Below are 17,051 nucleotides of genomic sequence, written 5' to 3'. Positions count from 1 at the left end.
AGCATCTCCCCGAACCAAGTCATTCACCGGAAACACTTTGCTTTTCCCTACATTTTAACTTATACCCCAAGTACTCCCTAAACCTCCCCAGCAGGCACATGATCCTTCCCATACTCCCCAGCAGGTCCGAAACATACAACAGTAGGTTGTCAGCAGAAAGCGACACCCGATGCACCCTCTGTCCCCTCAATCCCCTGCTACTCTGCCGACCCCCCAAGGAGCCATCAACAAAGGCTCTGTAGCCAGCACAAATAATAGTGGGGACAAAGGCACCCCTGCCTTGTTCCCCTGTATAATTCAAAGCTCCATGAGCTCATATCATTCGCCCGCACACTCGTCCTTGGTGCCACATTTAGCAAATGCACCCATGCCACAAACCTCGGCACAAACCCAAACCTTCCCAGAACTTCAGACAAGAACCGCCACTCCACTCGGTAGAATGCCTTTTCCACATCCAAGGACACCACAACCTCCGGATGGATTCATGACTACATTTAACAACCTTCTTAAATTGCTAGAAAGCTGCCTGCCCTTCACAAAATCAGTTTGGTCCTCTGCAACCACCCCGAGACACAATCATCCATCCCTCCTACCAACAACTGTATTCCAAAGTAATATGGGCTTATACGGCCCACATTCCACTGAGTCCTTCCCCTTTTCAGCTATAACATAATCACTGCCTGTGTCATCGTTCCCGGCAGTTCCCCCTTCTCCAACGCCCCCAAAAGATGCGGTGCCATTTCCGTCGCAAACTCCTGTTAAAATTCCATCAGATATTTGAGCCAGGGAAGTGGGATGGAAATTTTCAATTTGCAGGATTGAAGGAGCTGGAAGCAAAGTATGGGCTGGAGCAGGGGGAAATGTTTAAATACATGCAGGTCCGAGATTTTGCCAGAAAAGGAGATACAGAACTTCCTGGAGGAGCTGGCCTCCACATTGCTGGAGGAGGTGCTGACAAAGGACTGGAAAAAGGGGGTAGTGTCAGCGGTCTACAGAGCTATTTTGGAAGAGAAGGCACCACTGGAAGGGATCAAAGCAAAGTGGGAGGAAGGGTTGGGAGAGGATATGGAGGAGAGGTTCTGGTGTGAGGTTCTGGCGTGAGGTTCTCTGGAGAGTGAATGCCTCCACCTAGTGCGTGAAGTTGGGGCTGATACAGCTGAAGGTGGTATACAGGGCACACCTCACGAGGGCGTGAGTGAGCCGATTCTTTGAAGGAGTTGAAGATGTATGTGAATGTACGTGAAACTGGACCCGGGCCCCCGGTTGGCCATATTCGGGGTGTTGGACCAGCCAGGATTGGAAACAGGTGCAGAGGCAGATGTTGTAGCCTTCACCTCATTGATCCCCCGAAGACGAATCCAGATGGGTTGGAGAGCAGCCTCTCCACCCTGTGCCCTCGCGTGGCGGGGATTTGTTGGAATTTTTGACTCGAGAAGGTTATGTTCGAACTGAGGGGGAAGGACAGGGGGTTCTACAATTCATGGGCATTATTCATCATGCACTTTCAAGAACTGGATAATATCGAACATTAGTTGGGGGGCGATGGATGTTAATAGGAGCTATGGGGGATTCCCAATTCCTTTTTGTCAGTTGTTTATATAAACATGTGGGCAAATGTTTTGGGTTTGGTGGGAGGGTGGGATCGTTGTTATTGATATGGGGATTGACATATTTGCTACCGATTATTGTTGGTGGGTGTAAATTTGGGAGAAAATGCAAAAAAGGAGAATAAATAAATATTTTTTTAAATTCCATCAGATATCCATCCGACCCTGGCGCCTTCCCCAACTTCATACCCCTGATACCATCCAGCACCTCCTCAACCCCAGGGGTTCCTCCAGCACCTACCTCTTTACTTCCTCCAGCTGAATAAGCTCCAGCTTGTCCAAGAACAGTCCCCATGTCTCCCTCTTCTCCCCACGGGTCCACCTTGCACAATCCCCGGTAATAATAATAATCTTTATTGTCATAAGTAGGCTTACATTAACACTGCAACGAAGTTACTGTGAAAAGATCCTAGTCGCCACATTCCGGCACCTGTTCGGGTAGACTGAGGGAGAATTCAGAATGTCCAATTCAGCCAACAGCATGTCTTTCGGGACTTGTGGGAGAAAACCGGAGCAGCCAGAGGAAACCCACACAGACACAGGGAGAATGTATAAACTCCTAAACGTGTCCGACACGACACTCCCAGCCCAGATCCTCAATATTTCACTGGACGCGGCCTGCCTCCGCTGCTGGTGCGCTAACATGCAATTCTCCATCTCTCCATATTTATACTGCACCCTTCTTGCCCTACATCACTGTCTTACCGCCCTCTCCATTGTCAGCCGATCAAATTGCCCCTTTAAGGTTTCCTCTTCGCCAATCCCTCAGTGGTGGGCACCCTCGAGTATTCCCTATTGACATCCACTATCTCGCTCACTAATTGGTCATATTCCTCCCTCCTTTCCTCGAATGAGATAATCGCCCCTCTAACCACTACTTTTAGCGCTTCCCAAAAAAGTGGCCACCGACATCTCCCCATTCTGGTTCAACTCCACATAATCCTTAAATCGCCGCCCACATCTGGTTTCAAAAGCCTCCATCCACAAGCAACCCGGAATCAAACCTCCACCCTGGCCTCTGCTCTCGTCCCAGCCTAAGCCGAGGCGCAAGCCAGTGGGCGAAAAAAAACTATCTCCGCGTACTCTGCCCCCACCACCCCGGCAAATATATCTCTGCTCACCACAAAATAATCAAACCTTGAATACACCGTGTAAATGTGGGGAAAAAAGGAATTTACCTACTCATTAAAATTGCCACTCCGTGATTTTGAATTGAATCCCGAGTGGAAAACCTTCTTCACCCACCCCTTCCTTAACCAAAGCTGGGCCATCATGCGAAGTTGTGTCTCCTGCAGAAAGACCACCTCCACTTTCAAGCCCCCGAGGTGGGCAAACATCTCCAATCACTTAACTGGTCCATTAAGCCCACGGACGTTCCATTTCACCAGCCTTACCAGAGGCTTACATTCTACTGTCCATCATCCTCCCCACTTAGCTCCAGCTCCGTTAATTCCACCCTGTACCTAGCCCATCCCAGATGTCCCCCTTCTCCGACCCTGACCATGTCATCTCTCACCCACTGCTACGTTGCGTCAAACTGCCCACTCCCCTCCCACTTCTCGGTCTTCTCCCCCACCTCACTTCCGCTCACCAGCATTATTCGGCCGCTTCTGGGGTCTCAAAGTAATATTCCTTGCCTACAAACATAACTTCGCCGGGTGGAGCACCCCAAACCTGATCCACCACCGGTGCAGAACCACCTTGGCCTTGTTGAACCCTCCGTCATTTCACCAACTCGTGTTGGTTATTAATGTTGGTTATTTATTCGGACCGGCATTATTATTTCGATTCCCCGGAGGAGGCGTGAGTCTTCGTGCGGACGGAGAAACTGGACTTGAACTAGGGGTTTGGGGTTGCGGGGTCGGTTGTAATATCTTAGCGCTGGATTCTGCTGTTGCTATGTTCTTTTTTTTGTACTTTTGCAGTTTTGATATGGTTATTTATGGGGGTGTTGTTCTGCTATGTTTTTTCTGCTGTGGGGCATTGGTTGAGTTGTGTATCTTGCGATTCTAGTGGGGAAAAAAGTGTTGTTTGAGGCATCGGAGGTGGTGGCAGATAAGGGGGGTAGGTATGTTATGGTTAGGGGCAAGCTACAAGGAGAGAAGGTGGTACTGGCTAGTGTGTATGCCCCAAATTGGGACGATGCGGGCTTTATGAGGCGTATGTTGGGACGGGTCCCGGATCTGGAATGGGAGGTCTGATCATGGGGGGGGGGACTTTAATACGGTGTTGGATCCTTCGCTGGATCGGCCCAGCTCTAGGACGGGTAGGAGGCCGGCGGCGGCCAAGGTATTGAGAGGGTTTATGGATCAGATGGGTGGGGTGGATTCATGGAGGTTTGAGGCCGAGGGCACGCGAGTACTCTTTCTTCTCCCACGTACATAGGGTCTACTCTCGGATAGATTTCTTCGTGGTGAGTAGGGGACTGATTCCGAGAGTGGAGGAGGCAGAGTATTCGGCCATTGCAATCTCCAACCACGCTCCGCATTGGATAGAGTTGGAGATGGGGGAGGTGCGGGACCAACGTCCGTTGTGGCGGTTGGATGTGGGGTTGTTGGCGGAGGAGGTGTGTAGGAGGGTCCGGGCAAGTATTGAGGGGTACCTCGAGGTGAATGATACGGGAGAGGTTCAGGTGGGGATGGTCTGGGAAGCCCTGAAGGCAGTGATTCGTGGGGAGCTGATATCCATCCGGACACACAGGGAGAGGAGAGAGAGGAGTGAGGGATAGACTGGTGGGAAAGATGCTGGAGGTGGACAGGAGGTATGCAGAGGCACCAGAGGAGGGACTGTTGGGGGAGAGACGCAGCCTGCAGGCTAAATTTGATTTGCTGACCACTAGAAAGGCGGAGGCACAGTGGAGGAAGGCACAAGGGGCAGTGTACGAACATGGTGAAAAGGCGAGTAGGATGCTGGCTCATCAGCTCCGCAAGCGGGATGCGGCTAAGGAAATTGCTGGAGTGAGAGACAAGAGTGGGAATGTGGTGCGGAAGGGGGTAGAGGTGAATGAGGTCTTCAAGGACTTTTACGGGGAACTGTACCGGTTGGAGCCAACGGGGAAGAGGAGGGGAATGGAGAGGTTCCTTGACGGGCTTTCTTTCCCGAAGGTGCAGGAGGAGAAGGTGGAGGGGTTGGGTGCGCCGATTGAGCTGGAGGAGCTAGTTAAGGGGATCGGGCAGATGCAGTCAGGGAAGGCACCGGGGCCGGATGGGTTCCCGGTGGAATTTTATGTAAAAAGTTTGTGGACCTAGTGGGCCCCTTGCTGGTGCGGACACTCAATGAAGCGTGGGAAGGGGGCACTTTGCCCCTGACGATGTTGCGGGCGCTGATCTCGTTAATTTTAAAGAGGGATAAGGACCCCCAGCAGTGTGGTTCAGACAGGCCCATATCTCTCCTCAATGTGGATGCTAAGGTCCTGGCAAAAATCCTGGCCACCAGGATAGAGGACTGTGTGCCAGGGGTTGTGCACTAGGACCAGACAGGTTTTGTGGAGGGAAGGCAGCTGAACACGAATGTGCGGAGATTGTTGAATGTCATCATGATGCCGGCGATTGAGGGGGAGGCAGAGATAGTGGTGGCGCTGGATGCGGAGAAGGCCTTCGATACAGTGGAGTGGGGGTACCTATGGGAGGTGTTGGGGAGGTTTGGATTTGGTGAAGGGTTCATTAGATGGGTACGGCTGCTATATGAGGCCCCAATGGCGTGCGTGGCCACGAATAGGAGGAGGTCGGAAGTACTTCCGGCTTTACCGAGGGACCAGGCAGGGTTGCCCCTGTCCCCCTGTTGTTTGCACTGGCAATCGAGCCGCTGGCGATGGCGTTGAGGGATTCAGAGATGTGGAGAGGCTTGGTGCGAGGTGGAGAGGAACATAGGGTGTCGTTGTATGCCAATGACCTGTTACTGTATGTGGCGGACCCGGTGGGAGGGATGGAGTTGCTAGCTGAGTTTGGGACCTTTTCAGGTTATAAACTAAATTTAGGCAAGAGCGAGGTGTTTGTGGTGCACCCTGGAGACCAGGAGGAAGGAATTGGTAGGCTCCCACTTAGGCGGGCAGGGAGAGCTTTAGGTACTTGGGGGTGCAGGTGGCCAGGGACTGGGGGACTCTTCACAAGCATAACTTCACCAGACTTGTAGATCAGATGGAGGAGTTCAAGAGGTGGGACATGCTGCCATTATCGTTGGCGGGGAGGGTACAGTCCGTCAAAATGACGGTGCTTCCGAGGTTCTTGTTCCTCTTTCAGTGCCTGCCCATCTTTATCCCCAGGGCCTTCTTTAGGAGAGTGACTAGCAGTATTTTGAGCTGTGTGTGGGCACATGGGACTCCGAGAGTGAAGAGGGTGTTCCTGGAGCGAGGGAGGGATAGAGGCGGGCTGGCGCTGCCCAACCTTCTGGGGTACTATTGGGCAGCCAATGTGTCAATGGTGCGCAAATGGGTGATGGAGGGGGGAGGTGCGGCGTGGAAAAGAATGGAGATGGCGTCATGTAGAGGTACGAGCCTGGGTGCCATGGTAACGGCACCGCTGCCGCTCTCCCCTAAGAGGTTTACCACGAGCCCGGTGGTGGCGGCGACCTTAAGAATCTGGGGACAGTGGAGACGGCATCGGGAGGAAACAGGGGTCTCGATGGAGGCTCCACTGGGTGGCAACCATCGGTTCATCCCGGGGAACAAGGATGGGGGATTTAGGGGGTGGCAAAGGGCGGGCATCAGCAAATTGAGGGACCTGTTTATTGGCGGGAGGTTTGCAGGCCTGGGGGAACTGGAAGATAAATTTGGCCTTCCCCAAGGGAACATGTTCAGATACTTGCAGGTAAAGGCGTTTGCTAGGCGACAGGTAGAGGGATTCCCTCTGCTGCCGTCGCGGGGGATGATGGACAGAGTTGTTCGGGGGTGTGGGTCGGAGAGGAGAAGGTGTCTGACATCTATAAGGTAATGCAGGAGGTGGAGGAGTCGTCAGTGGAGGAGCTGAAGGCTAAATGGGAGGAGGAACTTGGGGAGCAGATAGAGGACGGGACTTGGGCGGATGCCTTGGAGAGAGTCAACTCTTCCTCCTCATGTGAGAGGCTTAGTCTCATCCAATTTAAGGTGCTGCACCGGGCCCACATGTCCGGGACTAGGATGAGTAGGTTCTTTGGGGGAGAGGACAGCTGTACCAGATGTTCGGAAAGTCCAGCGAACCACGCCCATATGTTCTGGGCATGCCCAGCACTGGAAGAATTCTGGAAGGGGGGGTGGCGGGGGACGGTGTCGAGGGTGGTTGGATCCAGGGTCAAACCAGGGTGGGGACTCGCGATTTTTGGAGTTGCGGTAGAGCCGGAGTGCAGGAGGCGAAAGAGGCCGGTGTCCTGGCCTTTGCGTCCCTAGTAGCCCGACGAAGGATTCTGCTACAGTGGAAGGATGCGAGGCCCCCAAGTGTGGAGACCTGGATCAGTGACATGGCGGGATTTATAAAATTGGAAAGGGTCAAATTTGCCCTGAGAGGATCAATACAAGGGTTCTATAAACGATGGCAGCCTTTTCTGGACTTCCTGGCTCAAAGATAGGTAACGTGGTCAATAGCAGCAGCAACCTGTGTCTGTGTGTGTCTGTGTCTGTGTCTGTGTGTGTGTTCCTTATTGTAGGTCTAGTCTGTAACTTTATATTGTGTTAATTTGCGTTGCTGTTAAATGCTGTGTTGTTCATGGAGGTGGGGGCGAATGTTTATGATTGTTAATATTATTGGTATTTTACTATGGTGCGTTATTGTTGTATAAATTCAAAATTTTTCAATAAAAATTATTTCAAAAAAAAAATTAATGTTGGCTATTTACTGTTGGGTTGGTAAGGGATGGCAGGGGCTCCAATGTCCTGATATATTGGAACCTTGTTCCCCACCCATTCGCAGGTGCGCTTCTCCCTGGCTCAATGAAAGATCATAGAACATTACAGCGCAGTACAGGCCCTTCGGCCCTCGATGTTGTGCCGACCTGTGAAACCACTCTAATAGCTACACTATTCCCTTATCATCCATGTTTATCCAACATTAAATGCCCTTAATGTTGGCGAGTCCACTACTGTTGCAGGCAGGTTATTCCACGCCCTTACTACTCTCTGAGCAAAGAACCTACCTCTGACATCTGTCCTATATCTATTTTCCTTCAATTTAAAGCTATGCCCCCTTGTGCTAGCCATCAGCATCGGAGGAAAAAGGCTCTCACTGTCCACCCTATCTAATCCTCTGATCATCTTGTATGCTTCAATTAAGTCACCTCTTGACCTTCTTCTCTCTAACGAATACAGCCTTAAGTTCCTCAGCCTTTCCACATAAGATCTTTCCTCCATACCAGGCAACATCCTGGTAAATCTCCTGTGCACCCTTTCCAATGCTTCCACATCCTTCCTATAATGCGGTGACCAGAACTGCACGCAATACTCCAAATGTGGCCGCACCAGAGTTTTTTAGAGCTGTAACATGACCTCATGGCTCCGAAACTCAATCCCTCTGCCAATAAAAGCTAATACACCGTCCGCCTTCTTAACAACCCTATCAACCTGGGTGGCAACTTTCAGGGATCTATGTACATGGACACCGAGATCTCTCTGTTCATCCACACCACCAAGAATCTTACCATTAGCCCAGTACTCCGTATTCCTGTTACTCCATCCAAAATGAATCGCCTCACACTTTCCTGCATTAAACTCCATTTGCCACCTCTCAGCCCAGCTCTGTAGCTTATCTATGTCCCTCTGTAACCTGCAACATCCTTCCGCACGGTCCACAACTCCACCGACTTTAATATCATCTGCAAATTTACTCATCCATCCATCTACACCCTCCTCCAGGTCATTTATAAAAATGACAAACAGCAGTGACCCCAAAACAGATCCTTGTGGTACATCACTAGTAACTGAACACCAGGCTGAACATTTCCCATCAACCACCACCCTCTGTCTTCTTACAGCGAGCCAATTTCTGATCCAAACTGCTAAATCACCCGGAATCCCATGCTTCTGTATTTTCTGCAATAGCTTACCGTGGGGAACCTTATCAAAATGCTTTACTGAAATCAATATACAGCACATCCATATATACTGGGCAACTCCTACTCAAAAGGCATAGGATCTTCTCTTTCCCCACAAATTTGTGTATCACTGCCTGTGGCGGCTCCCCAGCTCCAGCCTTCTACCTCAGATGTGTGCGCTCTATCCACTTCAAGGGCCTTATCTAGCACTCCCTCCGCCACCAGCCCCGTCAGAATCTATGAGATGTAGCTTGTGGCACTCACACCTTCCACTCCTTCTGGCAGGCCCACTATCCTTAGGTTCTGCTTTCTCAAGGTAGTCTCCTGCTCCCACGTTTGCCTCAACGTTTTGCAATGCTCTCCCAAGAGCCCCACTTCCAGCTCCAGTGATCACTTTGATCGAACATCACCCCTTCAATCTCTCGGATCTGCGACCCCTGCACCTCCAGACACTTTTCACCCGCTCCATCAAGTTCTTCAGCGGTGCCACAGCTCTTTCGATGGCCTTCAAGCGGTCCTCTCAACTCCTTCCTTTGCTGGCGTAACTCATCCTTAATAAAATCCATCAACTGCTCCATCTAGGGCTTTCCGACTTTGCACCAGCCCTTCCCCGTCTGCCATCCTTCCACTGGTTGCTGCATCTCAGGTTTCCTCCAACTGCTTGGCCAGGTCCCTCACCGTCTTAAGCCGGGTTGGTAATACCACTCCCGGGGGGGACATACCACTCCCAGGGGAAAAACTACTCCTCCGACATTCAACTATCTGACCTTCAAATACACCTTTCCAGCGAAATTACACCCAATGTCGGGTAAAAGAACTCTTTCCTATGCCTTTGAGCAGGAGTTGCCCAGTGTGCGACCACTCACACCATGGCCACCACCGGAAGTCCATCCTTCATTCTTTGCCACAATGTCATTTGCATAGAATTTATAGTACAAAACACTGGTGCTCTTTATGCTGGTGTTATTGCACATTAACCTTCTTTACCATACTTCATCTCACCGATTTAAAATCTATTTTGTATTGTGCATTTATCTAGGCTCCTGTTAAATGCACCAATGAGATTCATCCCAACTGCTCAATGTGGTCGTAAGTTCCACATTCTATCCACTTTCTAAATAAAGGAATCTCCTTTGGATTGCAGGTGTGTGTGTCAGCTGTAGCTCAACTGGCAGCACACACTTCTTTTGAGATAGAGGTAGTGGGTTACAGTTGCACTTCCAGAACCGGAGCACAAAATGCAAGGCTCAGTATTCCATACAGTACTGAGGAAATGCTGCATTGTCGGAGGTGCCTTCATTCAGATAGGATGTTATACCGATGATGGATGGAGAAGAACTGATGGTAATATTTCAAAGAGCAGAGGAGTTCTTTCCAGCACCCTGGCCAATATTCATCCCTCACATAAAACACGTCATCATACTGCTGTTTGCGGGAACTCGCTGTGGGCAAACTGCCTGCCTGGTTTCCCGAAAGACATGCCGTTAGGTGAATTGGACATTCAGAATTCTCCCTCCGTGTACCCGAACAGGCACCGGAATTGTGGCGACTAGCGGCTTTTCATAGTAACTTCACTGCAGGGTTAATGTAAGCCTACTTGTGACACAAATAAAGATTATATAACAGTGACATCAAAAAGTACTTAATTAGTTGTAAAGCATTTTAGAGCATCCAGTTGTCAAAAAAGACACTGAACAAATAAATGCAAGTCTCTCTTGGGATTTAGTTTATATTTATAGATTATATTTATAATCTTTAGTTTTGGACACCCCCTTGTAGTTGAGGTTTACAAAGATTGCTAGGCAAAGGAAACATGCAAATTATCAGTTCAAAAATATTTCAGATACATTGACTCAAAAACAAAAATGAAATTCTACATCTAGATTAATTATATTCAACAAACAAATCAGCACATACTCAAACCAAAAATTCAAAACATGCTTCCCATTTATAGAAAGAATTAATTTTGAGCAATCTGCAAATGTTGGGAGGAATGGCATTTTCTCAAGGAAAGGCATGCCATTGTCTGTCTCAGCCTGACCTTAAACCCACTCAGCAGGTTTGTTAATGCTTTATGTCAACAGTTAGTGCTTGTGTTAGCAGAGATTTTTAAAGGACAAGGCAGATCTCACACCATTATCAATTTACACTATTTCAAACAATATTACAATAGCAAGTTGCCAAGAAGGATAATAAACTATAACAAACTATAATATTTCTATTTTCAAAGCAGATTTGCTTGTGATCATTTGTTAACAGTGGTGAATGATCATCAGATGCGAGCAGTGTCAAGAAAACAGCAAAGGGGAAATGGACTCAAAACTTCCACTGCCAGGAAATTACTTTTGAAAACACTAACGTGGGAAGCCTGCCAGGGACACTCAATGATACCCTGTCTGCCAATTTGTGCAAGACCTGATCATTTCAATGCATAGTACTTTTCTGCATCGCTGTACATTATGTTAAACAGATCAACTTGGAAGGTACTGTGCCGGCTACTTGCAAGTTGCTCTGCATCTCACCCCAAGTACACCTGGGTCCTTGCTCCAAATTAGGAGTGGCACGGTGGCTAGCACTGCTGCTCTGCCGGCTACTTGCAAGTTGCTGTGCATCTCCCCACAAGTACACCTGGGTACTTGCTCCAAATTAGGAGTGGCACAGTGGCTACCACTGCTGCCTCGCAGCGCAGGGACCTGGGTTCAATTCTGACCTCGGATGACTGTCCGTGGGGGAGTTTGCACTTTCTCCCCCGTGTCTGCATGGGTTTCCTCCTACAGTCCAAAGATGTGCAGGTTAGGTGATTGGCCACACTAAAATTGTCTCTTAGGGTCCAAAAGGTTAGGTGGGGTGACTGGGAAAGGGTGAGACCGGGGCCTAGGTAGAGTGCTCTTTCAGAGGGCCGGTTGTAGACTCAATGGACCAAATAGCCTCCTTCTGCACTGTAGGCATTCTATCGTATGATCCAGGACTGGATTGGGCACAGCTGCAATGCTCTTTTACTGTCAAATACCTCGATCCAAAATGAGAAATTTCGAAAGGGTTCTCAAGGCTGGCTGTCACACACTTAAAGATTCTAAGTTGGTGAGATGAATATTAAGAGATTGGAGAGAACTGATACAAAAATCAAGGGAAAAGTGCTTCTCATGCTTGAAATGGTTTCATTGCTCAGCAGGACAATGGGAATAACACTGCTCCCAAAGCAAAACGCAGTTTAAAACCAACTCAATTGCCCCCATGACAGAGACCTTAAAATAAAAAGCTGCAAATACTGTAAATCTGAAACAAAGTCAAACTGCTGGACAGATTCTGTAGGTCAAGCCACATCTGTAAAAAAAAAATTCAAACACTGGCACTTCAAACATATCTCATCAGAACTGGAAGATGTAGACTGACAGTCTTCATTCTCAGCAACCCTCATCAAGAAAAGACAACAGGGGTTTAGGTTTGAAGTCAAGTCAACTCGATGGTCAAATGGCTGAAAGTATCAGTAGAAAGAGGAGAAGCTGTTGCTTTAGCTTACATTGAGTTTCACTGGACCGTGCAGAAAGTCACGGACAGAAATTAAAGTGAGCATGCGACAGAAAATTACAATGGCAAGCGGAGTTCAGAGTTCAAAATGTGATCACCTAATCCAATGTAACGGGGAACCCATCATAAGGATCAAACAGTAGAGTGGGTTGGAGGAGGTACAAGCAAATCACTGTCTCACGTATAAATCTTTGAGGCCTTGGATAGTGTTGCAGAAAGATAACAAACAGTTGTTTCTACTGTGCTTATGTGGCAAGGTGCCAAGAGCAAGCTGGTGCATGGCATGTGGTCAAATGATGGATCATGGCAATGGTGGCCTGCACCCCTGGGGCTGGCCAGCTTTTCCTTCACTCTGTTCCTTTCGAGCCCGAAACATTAACATTTTTTCTCATTTACAAACCCCATGCTGCTTGGGAGTGTTTCATAATTTACTTTTTGTTCCATAGGAGACCCTACTTCTGTCACATATATTACTGTCGCACCTTAACAAATGCATTATTTCAATTCAAGCCTTGCAACCTCAACCTCTGCACATGACTAACAACTAAACTGTCCCATTTACATTGTAAAACAGTCACAAAAGGTCAGCCATCTCTCCACCCCAGACTGTGGATGAAGGATGCCAACTTAATAGAAAGACTATGATAGTTTCCATTTCCATTTCATCCCCCCCCCCACTTCAATATAGCATCAGCACTCTAGCATTCCACTTGTTAACTATTTAAAATCGTTGTACATGTTTGCGTTTTCACAAATGAGCAGTCCCATCATATACAATTTCAGAATGGTATTCTGCTGAACTGACAGTTCACATGACGTTATTTCCCACGCGTGCAGACTGCCAGAATTTTCCCCAATATAAATTCTAGGGCTGCTACAAATCATTTTTGTAATCCTAGCTGCATTGATATACAAAGTGCTTTACAAACTATGGAAAGTAAGTTGCACAACTATCAGAAAAGACTGGTCTCTTTTCTCCAGAAAACAGAAGATCGAAGGGGGATCAGCTACAAAGAGATTCAAAGGGTTAGACTGACCACGCTAGATATATTTCCACTTGTGAAATCAATAGTCAGAAACAAAGACAATCACCAATAAATCGCAGAGGATAACGCTTCCACAAAGCCAGGAAACCTGTGAAATTCAGCAGAAGGGAAGATGACGGACCTCATCTTGGGTGTGGTTGCTCATATCACTGTGGAAATACTGACTGAGGTGATTGCGCAGGAGCTTGAACAACAGTTTGCGAAGCATTTTCAGGTGCAGGGCAGGGTGATGGAAACTCTTAAGCGGCCAATTAAGAAGCCACTTGGGCCGATTCGGGAGAAGCTAGAAAACACCTCGGAGGCTGTGACAGAGCATGGAGAGGTGCTGAAAGGTGTGGAGGCAGGCTTGTCGCGGCATTGTGATCGAATCACCTCTTGGAAGCCGAGATGATGTTGCTAGTGGATGAGAGGAACAAGACTCAGAGGGCAAAGGTGGATGACTTGGCTTGGAGAATAGGTTGAGGGAACATCAGAATTGTGGAGTTGCCGGAGGGCCCAAAGCAGACCGAGTACTTTTCTCAGATGTTTCCCATTCAGCCAAAGTGAATCAGGACTCGTGGTGGGAAGGAAACATCAAGATATACCAAGATGTCAGAGTAGGAGAAAGGGCGTACGGTTTTTAATAAGGTGAGTCAGTATCTATTCAGGAGTGCGGTTTGGAGTGGCGCACCCAGTGAGTTTGAATGTGACTTTTCAGTTGAAAGATCATTTTTTCAATACATCGGAGGAGGCAAAGTTTTGTCAAGGAGCATGGACCTGAACTTGATGAATAGATTTGATTGGACTTTATGGGGGACAGTTGGGAGAGGTTGCACTTTGCATCTGTTGTAGGTTTTGTTGTTCAAATAGAGTTTTAGTGTCGTGTCCTAGGGTGGGGTTGGTGGCTGTCTTGGGTGGGTCCTGGGCCTGGGCCGACTGGAGGTGGCGACCATTGTCTTTTAGCTTTAGGAATTATCAGTCATGGGTCGGGGGTTTGTAAATGGTAGCGTTTTATAAAGTGAAAACTGCAATAAAAATATTTTGAAAAGATCTGTTGGGCTAAATGCTTATTTGTGCACTATAAAATTGTATGGAGAAATTATTTTGAATTGCAAATACATTTCAAATGGACAACACCATTACATTTTACAGCACTGGCTGGCAAAGACGTTTATGAAAGGAGACAGAAAAAGAATGTTTGTTGTTCACAATAGAGGTTTAGTGCTCTTACCTATGTGTTGCTCTGCGTTGAATCGAGTCTCTATGCTTCCTGGAGGTAGCCCTCTGAAACCTGTTCACAAATCAAAAAGGACATAATAATTAAAACCTAGCTCACATGGCATAATAGCATAGAAATTATGGCTTAAAAAAGGTGAGATTCCAATAGATTATATATTTAAATTTCTGAGCAACATACGCGACAACTTTGATGACTGATCAGTGCTATAACTGAAAATGGTGTGAAGTGCAAACTGATCAAGAAATAAAATCAGTCTCCAACTAGCAGGTCTTTGTTTGCTCAGTTTTTCAATATGTCTTGTGACTTTACCATTTTGTCCACAATTTTACATTGTCATCCACTTTCACAAGCAGATTAGAACGATAGAATTTAGAATCATACAATTTACAGCACAGGTGGTGGCCATTCGGCCCATCGAGTCTGCACCAGCCCTTAGAAAGAGCACCTTACTTAAGCCCACACTCTCCACCCTATTTCCGTAACTCAGTAACCACACCTAACCTTTTTGGACTCGGGGCAATTTAGTACAGCCAATTCACCTAACCTGCACATCTTTGGACTGTGGGAGGAAACCGGAGCACCCGGAGGAAACCTACGCAGACATGGGGAGAACATACAGACTCCGCACAGGCAAACACCCAAGCCGGGGATCGAACCCAGGTCCTTAGTGCTGTGATGCAACAGTGCTAACCACTGTGCTACCATGCCACCCACATACTGTTATCTAGAGTAACCAAATGGCGGTTGCACATTAAGCAAACTTATAAAAACTGCACTTTGAAAAATGGAGTCAAGGAAAAGTTATGGCATCAAGTTGCTGATAACTTTGTTCTGAAAACATAACCAAAGATGTTTCAGTATCAACGCATTATTTATATCCATGTGCAAGCTCTGCTTAGTGTTAGAATATCACATCAGACTCCATCGTTTGTTAGGATACCGGGTGAGAACTCCAAACAATTATTTTTAATTTGCAAAACTGTCAAGGAAAGGATATTCCACCCCAGGAGTATTGACACTGACCAACAGGTATCTTTTATGCTGAAATAAAACTTTAATTTAAACACCGAATTAACCACGTTAAGAAGTAGCTTTACAATCATGTTAAACAGTTCCTAACTGAAAGGAAAAACTTGAACTTATCTATACCTGCTACTAATACCAATGAATCAACTCAACACAGTTCAAATGCCGCTTGTAAATAAAGTTATCAAAACAGGTTACTTGCTCAGCTGTGACTTTTGGAGAGAGATCTTTTCTAGAGTAGATCCAATACACTTCCGTCTCGTCAGTCTCAAGTCCTATGGCAAACTGCTGTTCAACTTAAATTTATAACAGACTGCAGAACTACAGACAGACCTGGTTCCTTCCATCAATTACGTCATCTGTATCCAACTAAGTTCCATGACCTATTTAGCTAGGACTAAATAATATAAATAAAGTTCCATTAGTCCTTTATCTGTAACCAAGTTGTTGGAACAAATCATTACCTCACCTTTTACGACTCTTTAATTACAGCTTTAGTAGACACTGCTTGTATGCATTTTCAACCAGGGTTTTTAATAGCATTGCTGCCAAATATGAAATATAATACAAATCACTTTAACACATTCGATAGAGATTCAGGATGAAGGAACAGCAGACCTCAATTTGTAATCAGTCCAGGAAACACATGGCTGATTTAAAAACACTTTACCATGAGTTATATTTAATCCGGCTCAAGTACGCAGGTACAATTTATACTTAACATTGCTTTAAGCACAAGCTTGGTTTGATAGATCAGTTTTCAACTACACAGAAGAGCCACTTATTCTACCAGTTTTTTAAAAAAACTTTTCATTTATTTGCACAAAAGTAGACAATAAAATGCACCATAGTTCCTTGGATACGTTTTCTTCAGAAAACAGCAAACAATTTATTTTTCATTGCCCCTCTTTTACACACACACAAGTCAAAAGGACTGACCAGTATCTTGCAATGTCAATGCCGGTGTAAACTGATCATTTTGAATCTGGAACTTAGGAGAGTGGGCTGGTTGGTCTCCCCTTAAATACCTTTCCAGCCCAAGAGAAAAGGAAGGGAGGATGAATGATAAAAAGCATATTTCACCATCTACCCCATATCCCAATCACACTAAAGAAATAAGAGATGTTTTCTGAAATGACAAACCCTATCGTCTAGACCACAATGCCGTCAAAGAAAACCTACCACAGCATAAATAGTAATATATTGCTCAAAATAAATTACTTTAATCCATTGGGGCTTACAGTCAACAGCCCAACTGCATTGTGGCACAGACATGATGTGCAGTTATAGTTCTATTTTAAGCGGAACGCAGTACTTTTAAACGCTCCTTTTTAAAGAATACAGACCTTTTTTGACAAAGTAAAAATGCTTTTGTGACAGGTGAAACAACGACAAGTTCATGATGAAAGATGCCTTAAACATCTGCTTACTAGCTGGTAAAAAAATTCTAGTTTTGTATTGTGTTAATTTCTCATCCCAGCTCAAAGACATTCCTGGACATATGAAAACAGACAGTACGTGCAGAAACATGCGTGGAGGGTGGGGCAGGGAAAAGGAGCACAAGAAACAGCACAACCTAGTAAGTAAACTGCTGTTCAATACTAGGAGGCACAGTCATTCTCTGCTTAG

The 17,051-nt window shown here is 46.7% G+C and overlaps 1 protein-coding gene across 1 annotated transcript in view; it reads right to left on the bottom strand.

The window, feature by feature from the left end:
* Window positions 1–17,051, bottom strand: part of cep85 (centrosomal protein 85) — a 95,166-nt gene that overhangs the window by 69,162 nt on the left and 8,953 nt on the right. The window lies entirely within an intron of this gene.

This window comes from Scyliorhinus canicula, chromosome 1 (assembly GCF_902713615.1).
Source record: "Scyliorhinus canicula chromosome 1, sScyCan1.1, whole genome shotgun sequence".
Taxonomy (NCBI): Eukaryota; Metazoa; Chordata; class Chondrichthyes; order Carcharhiniformes; family Scyliorhinidae; genus Scyliorhinus; species Scyliorhinus canicula.
The sequence above is the reverse complement of the archived record's forward strand: the minus strand, read 5'-3'. Positions and strand labels throughout refer to the sequence as shown.